We start from the raw sequence: 22369 nt of genomic DNA on the forward strand, positions 1-22369 counted from the left end.
TATAGATTTATGTTTGATGAGCTACACTTTTGTTATTGATCATTATAGGATCTCTTTAGACTTTTTTAAAAATTTACTCTTTTATTTTTTTATTTGAGAACACTAAATAGATTTATAAAAGATATTTTCCAAAAATGTGCTTCTTAACAGTAAAAATGGCATTCATAAAGCAGAAAGTTGGGAGCAGGCAAAGATAATGGAAACTACACAAATTCAAATGTTCTAGGTTCCTATTCTAGGTGCCAACAAGCTTGATAAAATTACCCATGTTTTAAGCTTTGTCTTGACTATTTTGTATAATAACTACTATTGTCCTAGCTGATATTTATCTTTCAGTTTATTTCTCTATACAAATGTAATAGAATTGAGCTTATTAATATCAGGAAAATTTAACCACATTCTATTTTGTAAAGCATAGTATTTAACAAAGAAGTTAATAGTCTCAGACTATGCAGGATTTTAGCCACATGCAATGACATTTTTGATAAAAGGCAACCTTCTTGACCTATATAAATCTCAATGGTCTCATCTATAAACAAGGATGAAAAAATATATATTTTATAAAATAAATAACAGTATTAAACAATCCTTACAATATACTCAGACTGGAATATGGCATACAGCATGCTGTTCTATAAATTCTATCTATTAAAACAATTTGTTAGATGAATGACTTTCTTTATAATTGGATGCCAAAATATGTCTATCAAATATTTCTCTTTTATGTTTTTTTTTTTTTTTTTGGAACATGATCTCTTTTTTCAAAGCTGGGGAGAGGGAAAAGTTCTGGAAATTTAACCCAGAGATGCTGTACCAATGAGGTATATATCCAAGTACTTTTATTCTTTTTTTTTTTTTTTGAGACAGGACCTCACTAAATTGCTTAGGGCCTCACTAAGTAGCTGAGACTACTCTTGAAATTGTGATCCTCTTAAGGCCTTCAGAGTAGCTGGGATTACAGTTATGAGTCATCCCACCCAGTTAGTACATGGTTTCTTTAAACATATATGCCATGATTCCTCCCTGAAACAAAACACTAGAATAAAGGGAGTCCAATTTCACTATGGCAGCAGTAAGAGTCCCTGTGCTAGGTAAAGGTGAAGTCACTTATCCCCATCTTCCTGAAGAGTTTCCACAGAACTCACTGAGTTCCTTAAATGTACAAACTTTCTGGGGCTTTTCACTTAAAGTATTTGTCTTATCCATTGGCCTTTTTCCTCTTGCTTGTTGTTATTTTGTTTGCCTGATTTCTTCAATAAGCTATATAAAAAGAGGAAATTTTGTCTTGTTTTCTGCCAAGAAGAATCTAGAATGTGTTAATAGGTTCTCAAAAAATACATTGAAAGACCATTCACCGGGAAATCTAGAATCTCTTAAATTCCACTTCTAAAATTAAAATATTAAATAGGAATAGAAAGTTAAGGCTAGAAAAGAGTAAATATGTCAGGAATATATTTTTTTTCTTCATTTTATCTATAAAGTATTTATTGAAGCCAGTTCCAGTGAGAATATGATTCTTAGGTACAGAAACATGAAATGATACATGATATCACTTTCATTTAATATTATAAAACATCTATCTTGTAATAATAATCTGAAACAGCAATTGAAGTGACACAAAATATTATAAAATGGACTGATAGTTAAAAGATATTCAGATAAGTCTTTGATGTTCAGGAATTTAAATATCATGTCTTCTGCAACTAAAATGTTTTCCAAATAAAAACCTTACAGGGATAAGTGAACTGGAAAGGTTAGCACAATGGGATTCTCAAGATGCCTATTACAATTAATTATGATGACTACTGGCATTTTATTACTTTAATTATTTTTTCCTTTTCATATGCCATTAAACTCTTGCCATGAAACTCTAAATTCCATAAAAAGAGAGACCGTATTTTACCTATTCGACATCTCTTACAGTGTTTTGTAAGAAATGCTAACTAAATCAAATTTGTGTATAATGGATCTCAGAGTACATTTTGTATACTACCACCACTTAAAAATTCACTTTATCTTTCTTCAAAATCTTAATTATGTTGCTGAGACTCATAGATAGTTGCATAGTAAGTTTCATATAATATTATATTGAGACATCTGATCTAACTTAGACTCATTTGGATTTCTTTTCTGGAGAATCTGAGAGACAGTAAATTTGTTTTAAACTGCTAAGGATAAGTAGATTTCTATTTAGAAATATATATCTAATATAGGTATACATCCAAATTATTTACCTGTTCATTTAATAATATACTAATTATACAAGTTTCCATGATAAAATACAAAATATAGGCAAAGGGTAACAATATAACATGTTGAAAGTATGAACCTGTTTATATCTCAAATGCTAATAGGCAAATAAGATATATGAACAGAGATGTAGTAACAAGGAAAAGATTGATATATCCTAAAAGACTTGCATTCAGGTACAGGAGAATGTTATGAGTTGAATAGTGTTCTCTCAACACCAAATAGATAATGTTGAATTCCTAATTCCCAATACTTCAGAATGTGACTTTATTTGGAAATAAAGTCATTGCAGATGTAATTAAGTAAGATGAGGTCATACTACAATAGCGTGAGCCCCTAATCAAATGTAATCAATGTCCTTATAGATAAGATGGTCATGTGATGACACTCACAAATAGTCAAAGCCATATTACAGCAAAGGTGTTGATGGACTTCCATAGCTTCAATCCAAGGAATGCTGGTGATGATGGAAAACCACCAACACCTAGGAAGAGAGGAAGAATTCCCTAAGGGTTTCAGAGAGTGAATGATCCTACCCACACCATGGTTTTGGACTCCCATTTCTAAAACTGTGAGATAATAAACTTACGTTTTTTGAATGACTCAGTGCGAAGTTATTGTTTGTAGCAGTTACAGGAACCTGAGATACAGGGCACTGGAGCCAGATTGCCTGGGTTCTAATCCTGAGTTCACTTATTAATGTCTGGAATGCTTGCCAAGTTTTTGAACCTCACCTACCCTATAGTACTTTGTTGCAATAACACTTGGAAAGTTAACAGTGGGGAATTTTTGTTTAAGTTTCCAGTATAAGAGTGATATTCCCACCATCTGTGAATCCAGTGTCCATTGATACAACACACTGCAAATCATAAATAATAATTTTAAAAATTGTGTCTGTACTGAACATAGACCAACTTTTATTCTTGTCATTATTTCTTAAGCAATAGCTTATGACAACTATTTATACAGTATTTACATTGTATTAGGTATTACAATTAGTCTCAAAATATTATGAAAGAGGATCTGTACAGGTTTATGCAAATACAATGTTATTTTACATAAGGGACTTGATCACTCACAGGTTTGGGGATCTGCAAGAGATGCATACCCACAGCAAGGGTGGTATTAAGCATTGATATGCATCTTTCTCCTTCATCTCCTTGGGCACATCTAGTCCAAGCATTTAGACTGTAGAGTCAGATTTGCCAGCCAAGCTTCAAAAGTTACAGTTTGTGTAATTTGGGGGTATATAATGTCTCTTTCTTTTTTTGCTTTTGTTTTCATATCTGTAAAATGGACAAAATAAGATTTTACAATTCAAATTTTATCACAGGATTCAATAAGATCATATAAAGTGTTAACAGTAACAGTGCTTTGTGTGCTGTGATCACTCTATATATGTTAAATAGAATATTCACTTTGAAATCAAACACTAACATCAAACTTAGGTTTGGCTCTAGTTGAGAAGGAGAGAAGCCCCTCTTCTTCTGGTGTTTAAGGACAGTGGCCTAGATCACCACAGAGTTCATTTTTGTGGTGCATACCTTGCAGAGGAGTCTTGTGTGAATTAGATTTTTACCAGATGTTGGTTGCTCCTCTAGAATCCCCTTTCCTAGCAGCAGTGAAGTCTTCCAAATGCCTACTCAGGAATAAGGCAGGTGCACCCTGCTTTCTGATCCTGACCAGGACTTAACTCTCTGCTGCTGTGTGTATCCCAGCATGTCTCACTGGATAAGCAAGTCTTGCCTCTTAAGATTGGAAAAGGGACAAAAGCATACTGACACTCTTCAGGATGGTAAATGTGACATTCCATCAGCTGTGCAACTAGGCCAAATGAAAGAGGACCAAAAGGAGAGGGCAGACTAAAATACCTTACTTCCCAGGCAAAAGAAGTTGTGGCTTCAAAAGAAGGAGAGGAACTGAGAAGCTTTAGGAAAACAACAGTGACTGTCAGAAGCACCTTGCCTGAAGCATTTTGAAAGTGAGATGATTTTTGATCAAAGACAGCAAGGATGAAGTGAACCTGGAAGAGAGAAACACAAACTGCACTAGTCTCCACAAAGAGTGGCTGTTTCTGAAAACTGAAGCCTTTGTGTGAATGCCACATGCGAAGGATTAGAGTAGGAAGAAAGGTTTTACAGTCCAAGCTGAACTCTCCAATTACTGTCACAACAGGGAATATGTCCTGAGGAAAATATGATTGAAACTCTTTGACCATGATCTGGATGAAATAATTTAGGCTATACCCATTCAATGTATTATGGTATTTTTTATAAGATCAAATTTTAATAAAGTATAATTTGACATCGAAATGTCCCCTACACACACAAGAAAAGGGAAAGAGAATATATCAATAGCTTAACAGACAGTTTAAAACAGGAATATAGAATAAAGTGTACACACCTAGCTGGGTGATTGAATGAATGACAATTGATAAATCTGCAATGTAATGTCATTCTTTCTAATAGCATAATAAAATTCTATTAAATTAAACATTCAAAATTTTTTCTTTAATTCAGTTAAACTGCTAAAATTTTGCTTCAGTTATTGTTCTGAATTTTCTTGAAAGTGATTTTGTTGATGGTTTGGTAGTTACTATCTTCAGAGATTTCTATTTTTTGCCATTCTACCACTATCAGTCCATTTATTTTTTTTTCACATGTATAAATTTGTTAAGGTTACAGAATTTTAGCTGTCTCTAAACTAAAAGCAGGATATAGAGCTTATTTATCTTTTTTGAAAAGTATTTTTATTATCATATAACATACATGACAAAATGAGTATCCTTGAATAAATTTTCATAAAATGAAAGACCCAATGACTAGGATTCAGATTAAAAACCAACATTATCCCTCCCCATGAGCCTTCTCAGTTCTCCTTCTATACACTCTTCCAGGTTAGATAAACATCTAACACCACAGATAACGTTTTGACTTTTTGACTTTTCATACTTTATGAGTGTAATCATACTGCATCCTTTTGTGAATATCCTCCTCAGTTCAACATAATGTTTGTGAAGTTAATCTGGTATTGAGTGAAGTAATATAGAAGAACCCTGACCTACAATGGTTCAGCCTATTATATTTCTACTTTAAAATAGTGCAAAATATACAACAACTGTTTGGTTTTTCCTTTCTTATACATTATTTAACAAATTATATGAGATATTTAGCACTTTGTTGTGAAATAATTTTAGTGAGAGATGATTTTGCCCAACTGTAGGTTAATGTAAGCATTCTGAGCATGTGGAAGATAGGTTATTATAAGCCATGATTTGGGCATATAAAATGAATTTGCCACTTATGATATTTTCAATTCATGGAGGTTTTGGGGGGCTATAAACTGCCGCAGTCTGGCTGGGCACAAATAAGAGAGAATATTTTTTTAATATTTATTTTTTAGTTTTTGGCGGACACAACATCTTTGTTTGTATGTGGTGCTGAGGATCAAACCCGGGCCGCACGCATGCCAGACAAGCGTGCTACCGCTTGAGCCACATCCCCAGCCCCTGAGTTTAAAGTTTTTGATTGAGTTCTTTGGATAACAATATCTTAACAACCTGTTGGGAGAATTCTTTATTGACAACATTAAGACCTTAACTAAAAAGTAAGAGTGGGCATAAAGATTGAGAATAAACCTGAACATCCCTTTTAATTGTTTTAATATTAATTGATCTAAAACAACAGTGACTGCTCTTACATAAAGATGGTGTCAATGACTTTCATATTAATATGTTCAACTTATTAACAAATTAAATTCTTATTCCATTTCCTAGAATATTTTTGCATGTCTATATAGTACTGAACCTAGGGCCTTGTGCCTGATAGGTTTGGTTGGAGAATAGGTCTCACTAAAGTGCCCAGCCTGGCCTTGAACTTGATCCTCTTGCCTCAGCTTCCCTAGTAGCTGAGCTTTTGATTCACATTTAAATTAGATACCTTGCTATAGATGTAATTGTATATCTAGTATTATGTCTAGTATTTATCAACCTCTGCATAATAATATCTTCAAATTGTAGTTGCCTCAAGCCCCATCCACTTTTATCCAATTTTTAGTCATTTTTAATAATTTCCCGACCCAGATTTTTACCTATGGTCCCTAGGTATTGTTAATTCCTCTTTTTGTGGCTCAAGTTTTTGCCTGCTGCTTACTTTCTTGGCTCTTGCTTCTCCTTTCTCTCTCTGAACCTTCCTCACATTCTTCTTCAGAGCTACTAATCAAATAGGAGATCTACCAACTTCACCATTCTTAGTAGAGCCAAAGCCAACTGTGATGAAGGCCCGTGGTGTGTGAAATGAGGTAGGGCAATCCCTGGGGACAGGAGTTTATCTTTTCTATGAACTATTTCCACAAAGAAGAACGGGTTTCAAATATCATTTTTCCTACTCTTTCATGTTACACATTTATGTTTTCTAAAAGTCTTTATGCTTCCAAGCATGGTTCATGGATCATTCATGTCAGTATCACCTGGAAATTTGTTAGAAGTATAATTTATGGGCCTAGTTCAGATGGTCAAAGCCAGAATCTCAATTTCAACCTTGAAATTTAAGAAAGTTCACTCACAAAAGCCAGACCGCAGAGCTGGAGTGAGCTCCAGAAAACACTTGTATTTCACCCAGGCTCTAGGCACAGTGACAAATTACATGTGTAGTTCTTCCTGTTCCCTTTCAAGGGTTCTAATCATCCTTCTAAAATCTGGTCTCAGTCATGGCTCTTCACTTTATCTAAGAGCTTTTTAAGTTTCTTTTGGGGGAGGGAAGAAGAGCAAGAAGAATCTAATTCTTCCTATTTTATTTACCACTAAGTTAAGAGCCTTGCAATCCCTAAGATTGATGGATTTCCACAGGTATTGTGGAGAAAGGGCACTCATCCAAATATATAGGCAGCACCCATGCTTTATGTAATGAAGGCAAAGATGTACTTTCAGCTGAGAAAAGGATAATGTGATTCATTACCCTGCTACATCTGGGATCCAGACCCAGAATCATGTCAATGAGTCCTATGACAAATATAAAATACCTAATAATAGGTTGGGTCTTATATCATACTAAGTGTGTTTTTTTCCAAGAAAAATATCTATGAATTCTAATTTTTGGTTTTAGAGTTTGGTTTTGATCACAACCTTCTAATTTCCATGTTCTGAAGTCTAGAAGAAAAATCCTTGGACAGATCTGTCACATTAGTCAGGAAGGGAGACATTCTTGGGTGTATTCAATTACAGTACTGGTTTTTGACCTAGAAAAAAATCACAACATATTTCTCTTTTCTCAGCTGGAGAAATAGCTTAGGCAGTGCCATTGGTGGCATGTGACCTCATGTTGCCAAGCCAGGGCCTGAGATCAACTGTAGAGCTGATCAGAACTTGACTCATCAGCTCTGTCTCCCTGAAATTCTCTTAAGATCCCCAGAAATTCCCTGTAGAGAGAGAGAGTGAAAGAGATGATGTACACACATGTACTTTCCCAGCTTGAGGTGATATAATCCTAGAGGTTGGATAATGGTCACGTGCAGAGAGAATCAGAAGCCCATCAGTGGGTTGACAACAATACAACACATGAAGAAAGAGAAATATGAGGAACATCATCCTCAGTTCCTAATGACTTTACAGTACTTACCCTAGTTCCACAGACCTGCTCTCTGAATGAATAATGGGTTTTCTCATCTCCTCCAATTCTCTACCATAAACCGTCTACTTTTTGTTTTACTGGGTACTGTATTTTCCTTTTGTATTTTAAAAATTTCCCCATCTTAACATTCAAATTGTATCCAGAAGTGATCCCCCATGGCATATATATCAGACATAAAGTCTTCATGATTGCAAAATAATACTAATGATAATGAAGTATACACAGAAAATTTCTATGAAAGGAGAATTCACATTTGGGGCAGGACCTAGTGCTGATTTGGTTGCAGTGTGAATACTACAGATTCATTGGAGGGAGGAAGAATTTTTAGGGTACAGATACAAAGTCAAAGAGCAGACATTCAAATTCATTAGGACCAAGATGGAACTAGGGGATTGATATTTTAAAACTGATTTTAAAAATTATTGTTTCACATCATATTTAGCAGATATGTAAGGAATAAGCCCAGGTGAAGTGTATGACAAATGTGTTCAGGAGTGATTTTACCAAGAATCTTCTCTATTCATGTGTGCCTACATCTAGGCTTTCAATGGAAGTGCTCTATCACAATAAAAAGTGAAAGAGGAAGTTCAAATATTACTACATACGATTTTCATAAATGTGCTCATGCAATTTTTACACCACTAATTATTTGAATTGGAAAAAAAAATAACTGTAAGGCTAAAAATATATTTGCACATTTTGCTGAGAATTTTCTCTAAATGAACCCCTAAGTCTTATTCTTGCAAGATAACTATTTCCCTAGAATTCATATCCTGCAACTTAGGGAGTTCATTTATCTTTTCATTTGAGAATCTTTGGTAAAGCAAGATATGCCCAGCTGAAATTCTTTGCATTTAAACTCTGAATGTAAGCAGAAAAGAGATCCAAATTAAGGCAGATCACAAAAGTTTATGAATAAAAGAGGAAATGATTAATTTTACATTTTAAGGATATTTGGTTCATTTTTATAGTATTTAATAACTATTCTATTTATCTTGGCTTCATTCATATTTAAATGAATTAAAGCAGATAGCATAGGCCTTCAGTTGTTTAGGAAGATTTTACAATAGTCCTTTTTGTGCTTTATTTCTAGGTAATATATTACATTATAATAAGAGTAAGCATTATTTGGATGTAGATTTTTTTATTGATGATCCTGATACTCTTTAGAATTAGAATTGAAGGATGTTATATCATATAATTGTCTTTAAATCCCGATAAGAGGAATAATTGCATTTTTGATGTTTCAGTATTTCAATAGGGTTTGAATGAGCCCTTGCGCTTTTATTTTTTTTTAAATAAAAAAGATTTATTATTTCCATGGCATCTTTGTATGAAATTATTAGTTAATAATTTGGAAACCTATTATGCAATTGGTGTCTTTGAATACATTAGTTTTTATGTAGCATTTTTTCAAAGTAATTTTTATTTATCTCTCCTCATAGAGAAGGAAATGGACAGTTCAAGCTTTTGGCCCCATTTTGGAGAGTTTATTAATATTAAACCACAATAGGTCCAATTTAAACTTTTGCTCCCTTTTTTTACCACCACCTTGGGAGGTCTTTTGTATGGTATTATATATTGTGACAGAAAAACACACATCGGTATCTGTAGGCTTCTAAGTACCAGGGATTCTTACAGTTGTCTTCCAGTATTTCCAGATGGAATCCCTTTGGAGTAATTGACCTCTTTTTAGACCTCAGCTTTTGTTTCCTCAAAAGATCAGCATTTTTTGACCTTGTATAAACCTCTGCAATTTCTTTACCTCTAAAATTTGGAGATTAGGCATAATGATCTACAAGTTTTCTTTCCACACAAATTCAATAAACTTGAATTTGACCATGCTTGTGAAGCTGCCCACTGAGATCATAAAGGTCTGTAGGACTGCCTATTGACAGCTAACAAATAAAAAGGCCCTTATTAAACCAGGTCACTGAAAATGTCTGAGAGTGAGTGAACTTACTGAAATTTACTGAATGAATTCTCAGGAGCCAAAAAGACAGGTGATCTGCTCCAAGTCACCATGCAGTATAAATAGGGAAGCAAATGATTATATATATATATATATATATATATATATATATAATAGGGAGTTCTAGAAGCTATTTCTGTGTTTCATTTGTTTCTACACCCACCCACCCCCGCTTTTTTGGGTCTCAAGAATGTTCCCCATCACAGACATGTTCATAATTAAGGAAAAGAGTTGCTTTTCCATTTTTATTTATTCTTTCAACTTTTATTTATTATAAATTCAACTTTTATTTATTATCTCAATTGGTCACATTTAACATGCCTGTTTTACAGATGAACTATCACTAATTGGCAAGAAAAAAATCCAGTCAGCAGAATTTTCTAATATTCTATAAAGGGGTGTGGCTTTGCTCAAGTCTTTTTTTTTTTTAACCTCTTCCTGGAAAGTTGACCTAAAGGCTTAGCACACACTTTCCCATTAAATTACTACTCCCCTCCCCCAGGTCTTTATATTGAGAGAAGCATCTTTAATTATCTTAAGCCCATTTCAACAATTGTTTTCCCTCTCATTGCTCTGTTTCTTCTTTCAGCAAGTTTGGTAATAAAGCCCTAACTAGCAACATTTTGACTTACTACAATTGTGTAAACATAGAATCGGTTATATTTCATATTATTGGATATGAAATAATTAGTAACATTTTAATTTCAATCCTCTAACAGTGCACACAGTTTTCTTTGATGACTTGTTTTCAGCCATGTATACTAAACAGGGTAAGAATATGAGCTTAAAAAATAAAGTTGGCTTTAAATGTAGCAATTTAAATAGATTCTATTTTTTATCCTCCTTCTCCTCTCAGGATTCTATGAATATTTATCAGTGTCACTGAGAGATGATTAATGCAGGCTTAAACTTGTCATATGGGCAGCTGTACAGGTAAGCACCAGAAGGAGCAAACTTAGTAAAAGCCTGTGCAAATTTTTAAAAGTACAAATTTTGCATTGGAATGGGTCAATGCCCCTTCCTCACCCCCATATTGGGGATGGAACTCAAGGATTCCCACATTCTAGGCAAGCACTGTACCACTGAGATACTTGGCCAGCCCTTTTCCTTTGCACATTCTATGAAAGCACTTGTTTTAACCAGCTTTTTCACTGCTATGACTAAAAAACCTAACCAGAACAATTTTAGGGGAGGAAAAGTTTATTTAGGGTTCCTAATTTCAGAGATCTTGATCCATAGACAGCAGGCTCCATTCCTCAGATTTTAACATCATGGTGGAAGAATGTGGCTGAGGAAAACAACTCACATGATGACTAGAAGAGAGAGACTCCACTCACCAGACACAAAATATATACCCCAAAGCCACACCCCCAATGACCCACCCCGCCTCCAGCCACACCTTACCCAATTTCTGTCACCACCCAGTTAATCCCATCAAGAGATGAATTTGATTATTGAATTAATGCTCTCATAACCCAATCATTTCTCCTCTAAACTTTGTTGCATTGTATCACACATGAAGTCTTGGGGGACATAGTACATCAAACCATAATACACTCAACTACTAAGCCCATCCCAGAACTTTTCCTTTTTTATTTTAAGAAGAGGTTATACTAAGTTGCTGAGGGTTTTGCTGAATTGCTGAAGCTGGCTTTGAACTTGGGATTCTCCTCCTTCAGCCTCCCAAGTCACTGGGAATACTGAACCTAGCTGCATCTAAATGTTTTTGAGAACAACTTTTAAGATGCCTTAGATGACTTAACCCTGTTATCTTGAGTCAATTTGAAAATGCAAAGAATAAATAATGGGTGATTTTTTTGTGGAGCTGTAAGTTTACATAGCTAATTCTAAGATGATTGTAAGAATCTAAGATACTCCTTTCCAAAGCTGATAACTTGCTCCTAAATTTTTTCTAAGCATCTAAGGAATGTATCACAGAAATTCAGAGAAAAAATAATACATTTTTCTTGAAATTAATTTTAATTGTTTTTTTTTCAAAAATTATACTGGTAGTGTTTTTCCTTTTAATACCCCAAGCTAACTTAAAAAAATACCGACAAAAAATTTATGACAAGCAAATACAAGAGAAAAAAAATACTAAAAATATTGGCAGTTCTTAAAGTTCAATGTTGTAAACCAGTAATCCTTAGAAAAACATGAAACATTAGTTAACTACATCTTCAAGAGACATCTTGTTGAGACATCCTCTCTGACAGGGCTATGACAAAGTAACTTACATAAAGTAACTACACAGTCTTCCAAGCTGAGATGTCACAGAATCAAACATATACATTTTCTTTGCTATGAAAGATTCTTCACCCCATTGGATACTCTCTCCTTATTATAAAGTAGCACCATGAAATGGTTAGAAATAATGAATTTGAATCTAAGCCATTGGGACTCTGCCATGTTTTAGATAACTAACTTTCTTTCTTTCTCGGCTCATTATAATTTAACTACCTTCCATTTCTCTTCTCTTCTCCCTCCCCTAGATCCACTTGCTCTACCTTCTATTATTGTTTTGATTAGCCCATCATAATTATATATGAATGTTGGACTCATTATGGTATATTTGCATGGGCATAGCATAACTTGGTAGATTTCATTCCTCAGTACTTCCCCATGCCCTCCCCTACTCACTCTTGATCTCTTGATCTGCTTCTTCTGTTTTATTGTATTTCCCTGAGATCTCTTCTTATTTTTTTATTCTCTACTTTCACATATGAGAGAAAAATATCTAACCCTTGACTTTGAGTCTTGCTTCTTTCATTTTTCGTGATGTTCTCTACTTCAATCAATTTACCAGCAAATTATATACTTTCATTTTTCTTTATGGCTAAGTAAAACTCTATTGTGTTTATATACCACATTTTAATTAATCCATTCATCTGTTGAGGAGCAGCACCTGGGCTGGTACTTTGGCTTGGATATTGTAAATTGTGCTGCTATAAACATTGATATGTATGTTTCACTATACTAGACTGATTTTAGTTCTTTTGGATAAATGCCATTGAGCAGCTTTTCTCTGCCATCTTTTTCTGCTAGTCCGAAGCTATGGAGTTGGCTAACCATGAACTGAACCTCATTCATTCTCTAAATTATTGTTGTTGGGTATATTGCTCACAGCAATAAGAAGTTGACTGATCTAATTTCTTCTTCCCAAATAATCTAGACCACTGAAAAAAATGAAACAGTTATTTCTTAGTATTCCTAAAGAATTTATTCTAGGACTTCCAGAGGATATATTAAATCCAAGAGGGTTCAATTCCTCTATTTGCACTTAACCTAGAGAAATCTTCCTGTATGCTTTAAGTCATCTTTAGATGCTTTTAAGTGTTTAATACAATTTAAATGCTGTGTGAATAGTCGTTATAATGTACTCTTTAAAATTTTGTGTTATATTTTATTTATTGATTGATTGATTTTTAGACTATTTCTTATCCATGATTTGTTTAATCAATGGACAAGGACTCTATGAATACAGAGGTCTGACTATATACAAAAAAAATGATAACAATTTTCATCCTATGGATAACATCAACATTATAAGGAAATTTCTTGTCAAGCAATTCTTGAATGATCAGAATAAAGCCCCATAGTCAGTTAAGTTTATAGGTTGCTAAAATGATAATTTGAAGGGTAAGGGATGTGTGAAATCATGTCTCTGTTAGTAGTATATGTTATTTATAATCTTTAAGTAAGATGCTCTATAATTGGGGTTTTTAAATAAAACATTCACAATGATCTCTGGAAGTGGAATCATCTTTGATGATTTCTTGCCCGCAAGGACTTAATGAGATTCTTAGTTGGCAATTTGGTATATTAAAGTTTAAGAACAGCTCTTGTAGAAGGTGAATCTTCTATTTCCCTAAACCTTTAATGGAATTTATATCTTTATATGGGATTTCTTGTAGATTTTTCAAGAAAAAATAGATAACACTGAGGGGGAGCATGTATTCCTGCTTTAAAATTGTCAAGTTCAGCATGAGAAGCAAATATGGTTGTTCCCAGAGGCTTGACCCTTTGAATACAACGAAACATTGCTAATTAGGTTTTAATATCTCCATTTAGTAGATTGCACTTCAGAAAACTTTCTGATGTATTCATCAATTTTATTTTTGTAGCTCTTTTGAACATGCTTGTCTAGATATCTTCCTTTCCCCTTTCCCCTGAAAATATATGGAGAATAGGAGGGGAAAGATTTCATTATCATCATCTTTTATGAAATGCTCAGATCAGCCAAGGCCTTCCTAAGTACCTTTTAGGTGTAATGAAACAACTTGAGAAAACTGTGTACAATTTTCTTATTCTTCTTGTTCTTCTTATTTTGGTTTAAGATTTCCTCCATATACCTGATTTTACAATCACGTGCTACCATCAATGTAAGTTCCCAAGATCCCATCTTCTGAGATATGTAAACACACCCTGTTATGACTCCCAGAACTCCAAACTAGGAGTATTATTACAAAGAGTCATGACACTGTTTCTAGTATATTTTGATTAAAGGTGCATGAACACACATTATGGCATTTATGTTCACAGGTGTCCTTTTTACTTCATTAGAATCACGACTATTCTGACAATACAAAGGGGACCACTGAGCTGGTTGTATTTATGCTGACAATTTCTACTACAAAATTGTAAGTTATGAAATATAATTGTAGTATAACTGTGGGGTAAAATGGAATCTGCTGGTGTTAATGACATTTATTTCATTCTGGCTTAAATTTAGAATGGAATATGATGAATGAATATGCTGTGATATATATTCTATTGGCAATAATCATGCAAAGTTTCATAAAGCTCTGTACATTATACTTCCTTGCTTCACATGGTCTTTAAAGTAATTCTGTGAACTGAGTACTTCTTATGTGTATTTTATTCTTGGAAATTAGAGCCCATGGACTGGCCAAAGATGACTGAGGTGAAAAATGGAAACCAGAAAACATAAGCTACCAGTCTCAAAACTGTTTATTTCAATGAAATAGTTTTAAATTTGAGAATTTTTTTAAAAGACAAATAATGAAAAATGGTCATCTATAATTACTTTCAATTTTTGTAGTTTTAAAAAAGGATTGTTTAAGAATAATAACAAAATCTGTGCATGTTTAGTACATTCACAATTTTTATTTTTTCAAATAGCTTCAATCCAAGGTTGCTTATCCTTATTGTTTCTTAAGTGAATATTTTCATCAGCAAAATAAAGTCCAAACTTACTCCAGGAATAAAAGCAATATTTCTCATGGACTACAGTTGACACAATATATTAGTTAAGAATACTTTAGGTATTATGTAAACACTAAGTATGAATTATTTTTCTTTTTTTGTCATAAAATATGTTATTGGAAAAAAAAAGTCACCGTCTTAGCAAGATGGGGGGTAGGAGCCCCAGCGACATCGGGGTCCCGGCCTCAGGCTGAGCCGCTGAGTTATCCCTGCGCTGTCTCGGGCTCTGATGCCCTGCGCCAGGCCGCTGGGTCCCCGACGCGAGGAAGCGAGTGTGTGCCTGGCGGCGTCCAGGACCAGAGACGGGGAGAGGGTGTCGGCAAGGAGCAGGGCGTGAATGCATGTGGAGCGCACGGGCGCCTCGGAGCTCCAAGGAAGATGAGTTGCTTCCTCGACGATGGACGTCCCAAGTAAGGACCAGAGCGCGCCCGGGCCTGGGTTTGGCTTCAGGGTCTCTGTCCTTCCTTGTTTGACCCCTGATTGTCCGCATTTAAAGTAATAATAAAATGCTTAGAAAGCAAACGGTGGGGATGGTCCGCAGGTTTCCGCGGACTCAGGCGGCCACTGCTTCTCTGGCTCACTGGCTCCACACTCTGTCGAGCTCAATCCTCGCGGCTCCTGTCGCTGGGCTCGCCTGGCACCTCTGCCGGCTTCTCCGCCTCCTTGGCGCGCTCCTGCTCAGAGTTGCTCGCTTGTGGGGATGGAGTTCTTCTTTGGCCGCCCCTTGGGCTTGGTAGGGGACTCCAGGCCGCCGCCCTGCACTACTATTTTCTTCCACTTCATCCTCCGATTCTGATACCACGTCTTCACCTGCAACTGGCTCAGGCCCAAGGACTCGGCGAGATCTATTCTGTCCGGCGTGGAGAGATATTTCTGCTTCTCAAAGCGTTTCTCCAGGCCCATCAGCTGCACCTCGGTGAACACAGTGCGGCTCCGGCGCCCCTTCTTGGCTTTCGTGCTCGGCTCACCAGGGCCTGCGGCCTCCAGCTTCCCGCGGAGCTGCAGCTCCAGCGGCTGGTGCGCCGCACCCGCGGCGCCAGGCAACCCAGGCCCGGCGGCCAGCAGCGCTGAGCCCAACCCGGAACAGCCGAGCGGCGCCAGCGGGAACTTGAACACCGCCTGTTCTGCCTTCAGCACTGCCAGGTGGCTGTGGAAGGGCCGCGCCGCCAGCAGCGCCTGCACGCCGAACTTGAGCAGCTCCCCCGCGGCGGCGGCGGCGGCGGCGGCTGAGGCGCGGGCGGTTCTGTGAGGATTTCCTCGATCATGAAGCTTTGGTAGCGGTGTGGCCAGTGATCTGCACAGCCCTCGGGCGGGCCGCAGCACACGGCGCCCGGCTCCCGGGCAACTGCATCGCTGCAAAAAAAAAAAAAAAAAAAAAAAAAACAAGGACACTTTTGTAATGGAATAATAATTAAGATTTTGTTTGTAAGGAAGAAGGGGAAAATGGGTACTAGGCACATAGTTATCAATGTCTTCCTTAAAAACTCAGTAAACATTATCATTGTTTCCCTTATTTCACTATATTCCAGTGAGAATTTCATTTTTTACCAATGCTGGCCCTCAAATATGAGCTTTGGAAGCAAAGTAGTTTCTGTCATTTAACCACAAACATTTTGTTGATTTCTTAGGTATGTTGTGTCTTCTAAATATAATATTTAGAACTAACAACACTTTCTGGGAATGTATAGAAACCATATTGTTGTAGTATTTTGTTTGTTTTCTTTTTGGTGGATAATATGTATATTTAGAATGTGGATGTGGATTGACACTTTTTCTTCAAAATAGAGGTATGGAATTTGCCCCCCTCATTGCTTTCTGAGAAAAGTTCTAGAACGTAATAAAGAATTATGAGTAAAAGACTGGAAAAAATACCTATTAATAGGTCTTCCATGAGAACTTTATCTTGATTTTTTAGCAAGAGAACAAAAGAAAGTTTTACATGTTATGAATCTCACATAACAGAGGGAGACTATCAGCTCAAATATTGATTGAATTTATAGAATTGTGCAGTTCATGAGAAGATGTACTTTTTGCCTTTTTCCATACAACAGTATATATATCATCTAAGTTATCAACACTCATATTGTATTTTTCATCACTCTATTCTACAAAATAATATAAATATATGTTTAATATACCAGCACTTTGATAATAAAAGTTTTAACAGAGAACAAAGTATGATTGTTCCAAGCTTGAATCTGTATGCACATAATTCAGGATACCAGATTCAGCTCTACATTATGAAACTGTGCAAATGCTAGTGAGTTATGTAATATCTCTGAATTCCATTTCTTTTTATATAAAGTGGAAAAAAATATAGGCCATTCCTGAGTCTTGAGATAATTAAGGATGTCTCAAAGCATTTAGTAATATACTTCATGAATTAGCTATTTCTATCAGTAATCTTATTTATTTTTCATATTCTAAAAATACCAATAAGTTTTAGATATCATTATATAGAAGTAAGTGGGAGAAATAAGAGAAAAAGTAGGAAAGGAAAAACAAAGAAAATGTTATTTTAAATGTCTGCTATTTTGTCTTGACTAAAGTTAATCTAGGAGAAAAAAATGGAGCAATATTTTTCCAAAGATGGATCACATTTTTATCTCTTCTCATTCTGGAAGTCCAAGTGGAAACATAAGTGCTTAAAAGAACCACTATGTTTGGGGTTAAAACAAGAACAGCAGTGTTCCAGTAATAAGATGTAAGAAAATGTTTTCTAGGAGATTTCATCTTAAAGAACTCTCTCCATATTTTGGCAAGTCAACCACATCTTCACAATAAATATATGAAAATTACAGTAGTGATAAAAACAACAAATTTAATATTTATAACACAACTCTGTCTTCTCTAATATGCATGCCTATATACCTAGATTTGTATGCGGAGAAATTGGATAAGAAGTTTAAAGCTCATCTGATTTCTCTCCTCATTCTCACAATGGGAAAATGCAGAGCCAGGCTGTCGAGGGAAACACAGAAGCCAATACCTTGTTTGAGGAAATAGCAAGGGCAGTGAATTCTGTTTTACTAGTGCACGTGTGAAAAATATGTGGAAAACATCACAATATAAATTTATTTATGTTCTTCAGAGTGGTTGTGGCATGCAAAACTAGTCTCACAAGATAATTTGCACCTTGTAGTGTGTGTGTGTGTGTGTGTGTGTGTGTGTGTGTTTTCTTGGGGATGAAAAAAGATGAGACCTGCATTTTGATTGTTAGAGAATGCAATGATGGAGCTTACTGAAGGATAACCAAATATTTCTGTCATACTTTCTATAGGGAATCATTATGTTCCTTGTTTGGTAGTCTGGCATAACTCCAAGCTAAAATTTATTCAGTGGACTACAAATTCTTCTTCTTTTTGGTCTTGAATTAAAATTATTTCTTCCACTGATTTAATAAGAATTTGTTTCTCCAGTTTTAGGAACCCAGCATTAGGATTCCATTCATGCCGTATGGTATGTTACTAGCAACTTCTTAAGTAGAATTAAGTGGTTGGAACACCCTAGAACTAGATAATGGGGAGACCTTGAACTTTCAGATTAGTGTGGGAAAATTTGATGTTTACCCATTAAGAACAGATTCACAGACTTTAATGATTAAAAATCAGGAAGATACATAAGATGAACAGGGCATCCAGGAAAATACTATAGTGTGGATAAACATGTACATAAATATGTACATCTTATGTGTATCTCTCTCTCTCTCTCTCTCTCTCTCTCTCTCTGTGTGTGTGTGTGTGTGTGTGTCTCTCTCTCTCTCACACACACACAGCACATAAAAGTGTAAATCAATAATCCGTCAATCTCTTGAAATATAATACTCCCCCAATTCTTATAACATCAGACAGTAAAATCTTGCACTTGTTCAGCCTTTATTTTCAGTGTCAAAATATTCTCTAAGAACAGATTCTTTATATCTCAACAGTGGTGATTTTTTGTTGTTGTTTTGACATTGCATGATTTGCCCATTATCATGCACTTTCTGGTTTGTGTATGTGTAGATGATTCCATGATTAAGACCTGAATCAGTCAATGTGGCACTGACTAAGGACCGATTCCTCCCGTCTTTGTCATTAGCCGGTCTCCTGTACTTGACTAGACAGTCCCAGACTTCATTTTCCAGCCTCCTTTACTACCACGAATCACCATGTGACTATGTTCTGACCTTGTGATTTTGGCAACCCTGATTCAGGCAGAGGCTGTAATGTGCCAGAAGGGGTCTGGTGTCTCTTTTTGCCACCATCATGGCCTGCATTATTCACTGTATCTAGGAGCACAAAAGGTGCAAGAGACCTCATCTTCCATAGGGAACAAAGCCTACTGAGCTGCTGACCCCCACTGAGGCACAAACCTATGCTCATGAATTCGGATTTGTGATTTTTGAGCTGGCAGGTTTCTCGACTGTATTTCTTAGTATTAATATGGCAACAGCTGGTTGTCTTCTAATTATGTTTCTGTAGATCCTTTTATTTTGGTTTCCCTACACATAACTGAAACTATTCTTAAAGGAAATACTGCACATGCATGTATCACCTTTTAAAGAAAGTTATTTTACTTTTTCTTAACTAAGTGGCACAGCCTCTAAATTGCCATAATAATCCTCAGCTGTCTTGGCAGGCAGGACGAGTGTTGTGAAAGGGTCATTTCCTTCTTTATTTATGAGGACACACAATTAGCTGCCACCAGCAGCCTCTCATCTGCTATTTCAAATAATCATAATGTAAACCCTTGAACATTTTTAACTTGTTAAAGAAATCCTGTTTAATTTTGTTATTATCATTGTTTTCTTGAGGAAAATAGCAAGTATTATATACACTTTGCAGTTTATAAAATAATTTAAACAAAAGCATTCAATGAAAATGGTATTTAGAGATATATAGACCTGATTTAAAATGACTTTTGTTGGCCAAATAACCTTAAAATTATTATTAAGACATTCAGAAACTCTATAGCTTTTTCAGAAAAGTAGAATTTTTAGTAATTTCTTTGCAGATTTTTTGTGGGTAAAATGGTTATCTGGTAGGCTTTAATATTAAACCAGTGTTATGTTCAAAGGAAGAGAGTTCAGCAACCATTAAGTAAATTTCCACATAATCAGGTTCTGCCTTGCATTTCCCAAACAACATAAATGATATGCAAAGACCACAGCAAAGATTGTTTCTGTTTTTTTGAGGAATCTTCTCATTCCTTCAAGGTCATTTTTCAAAATGCTTTGTAAACTTTCTCCAACATCCTTATTCCTTTTCCCCAATGTCTTTCCACTCAACCTCTTCTTTATCCCATTTCTGTGTCACAAAGCACGAAAGATATGATTAAACATGATGGAGTTTCTTGGGAGAAATATGAAGGAAAGAAACTGAAAAAAAATCATGAAGAAATAGAAGAGAAGAAAGTTGAGAATGTTTTAATAAATGTCATCCCTTCAATATATCTCCAATTAGTTATATGGTTTACGCTTATGATACTAGCTGTGACATACTGAAAGCTCAGCAGATGTGAATGTTCTAAAATTTTACTTGATTAGCATAAAAGTTAAGATGACAAGGAAATAATCATTTGATAATAAATATTTAGTAATGTTGGGTACCAAAGGGATGAAAAATAATTATGAAAAAGAAGGAAAAGATAAAATATATTTTGTATATATAGAGAGATACGTATATGTGTGTGCATACATGTATACATGTGTGTTTTTTCATCTCAGTATTTAGTTTAACCCATACCTCTGACTAATGAAAGACTTTAGAACTTGTTTCTACTATTTTAAAGAAATATAGCTAGCTAGCTAGCTAGATAGATAGAGAAAGAGACAGAGATACAGAAATCCTTAGTATCAAACTCAATATATAGCCAGAAGAGAGTACACAACCCATGAAAACAGCACCTAGATCAAGACATAGAATATTTCCAATGCTCTTCAATGGGGCCTAATGATCCTCCCAGTCAATATTCCTCCCCAGGTGTAACCACTATTCTCACCCAGTTGCATAGAAAACATTTTTATACTTTAAATTATATTGTGTATGAAATTATACAGGTTCTGCTTTTTTGACTTCTTTTTCTCATCAACACAGTATGAGTTTCATCCATTTAGTCATGTGTATCAAAAGGTTATTTTTACAATTTTATTTTTCTGGTTGTTACAATAATAAACTAGTTTTGTATTTAGTTTTTTATTTATTCAATAACATTAAAATCTTTCTTAACTTGAGGCAGTTATAAATATGCAAGTATGAGTTCTTGTCACGACTAACTAATATATATATATATATATATATATATATATATATATATATATATATATTCTGGGTTATATATAAGCACTAAGACTGCTGGGCCTTGTATATGTATTAATAATTTTATTTAATAATGTCAAAGTGATTGTATCAAATTGTACTGCCACAAACAATATAAATTTCTGATTTTTCAATATCTTTGCCTAAAATTGTTATTTCCAGATTTTGTCATTCTTCTAAGTGTATACCATATGATTATTTTTAAATGAATTCCTCTCATTTATTAAATAAATGTTTTAATTTACACTTTTTTGTGAGTAATGATCCTGAGCACACCTCAACTATTTCAGATACTTTGGCATTTCAGTGTGCAGAGCCTCTTCAAAACTTGGTTGAATTCATAGTGCTTTTTGCTTATTCTTCAAATGTCTTTTTATAATCTAGGTACAAGTCCTTTTTAGGCTTTACCTATGACAGCTTTATTTTTCATTTTGTGGCTTGAGCATTTCACTTTTCTAATGACATCTTTTGATAAAAAAATGTTAATAATGTTATTAAATCCAGTTTATTAATATCTTCTTATATAGACGATACCTATTTTCTTTAGACATAGATTTTTAAATTTAATAAACAGTAGAAAAAATACTCTGTCATATATGTATATTATTAATGAATTTACATATATCATAAATAAATATGTCATTGTTTTATATATATAACAGTTTTATATACATAAAGACACATAAATTTATATAAGTGCAAATATATGGCATACACTTATTTGAAGATACATACCATTTTCATTTGGCTTAATTTTTTTGTGGATTTACACATTGCCAGATGAAATATTTCTATATATGGTACAAATTGTGTAGGGAGAAGAGAGAAAACTAGAATTATCATTATTAATTATGTTATTATTACTATGTACTTTTTATGTAAAGAATATTTGTTAAATTAAGGAGAAACTCTTTAGACTCAACCTAAATCACGTCAAATATAAGACTGGTAGAATTTAATGTTTTTCATTTTATTTTACTTCTATTTTATTGTTA

General features: G+C 34.7%; 1 pseudogene; it reads right to left on the minus strand.

The window, feature by feature from the left end:
• Positions 1 to 15677: 15677 nt before the first annotated feature.
• LOC144251174 (homeobox protein BarH-like 1 pseudogene) lies at positions 15678 to 19376 on the minus strand (annotated as a pseudogene).
• Positions 19377 to 22369: the final 2993 nt, after the last annotated feature.

The sequence above is a fragment of the Urocitellus parryii genome, chromosome Y, assembly GCF_045843805.1.
Source record: "Urocitellus parryii isolate mUroPar1 chromosome Y, mUroPar1.hap1, whole genome shotgun sequence".
Taxonomy (NCBI): domain Eukaryota; kingdom Metazoa; phylum Chordata; class Mammalia; order Rodentia; family Sciuridae; genus Urocitellus; species Urocitellus parryii.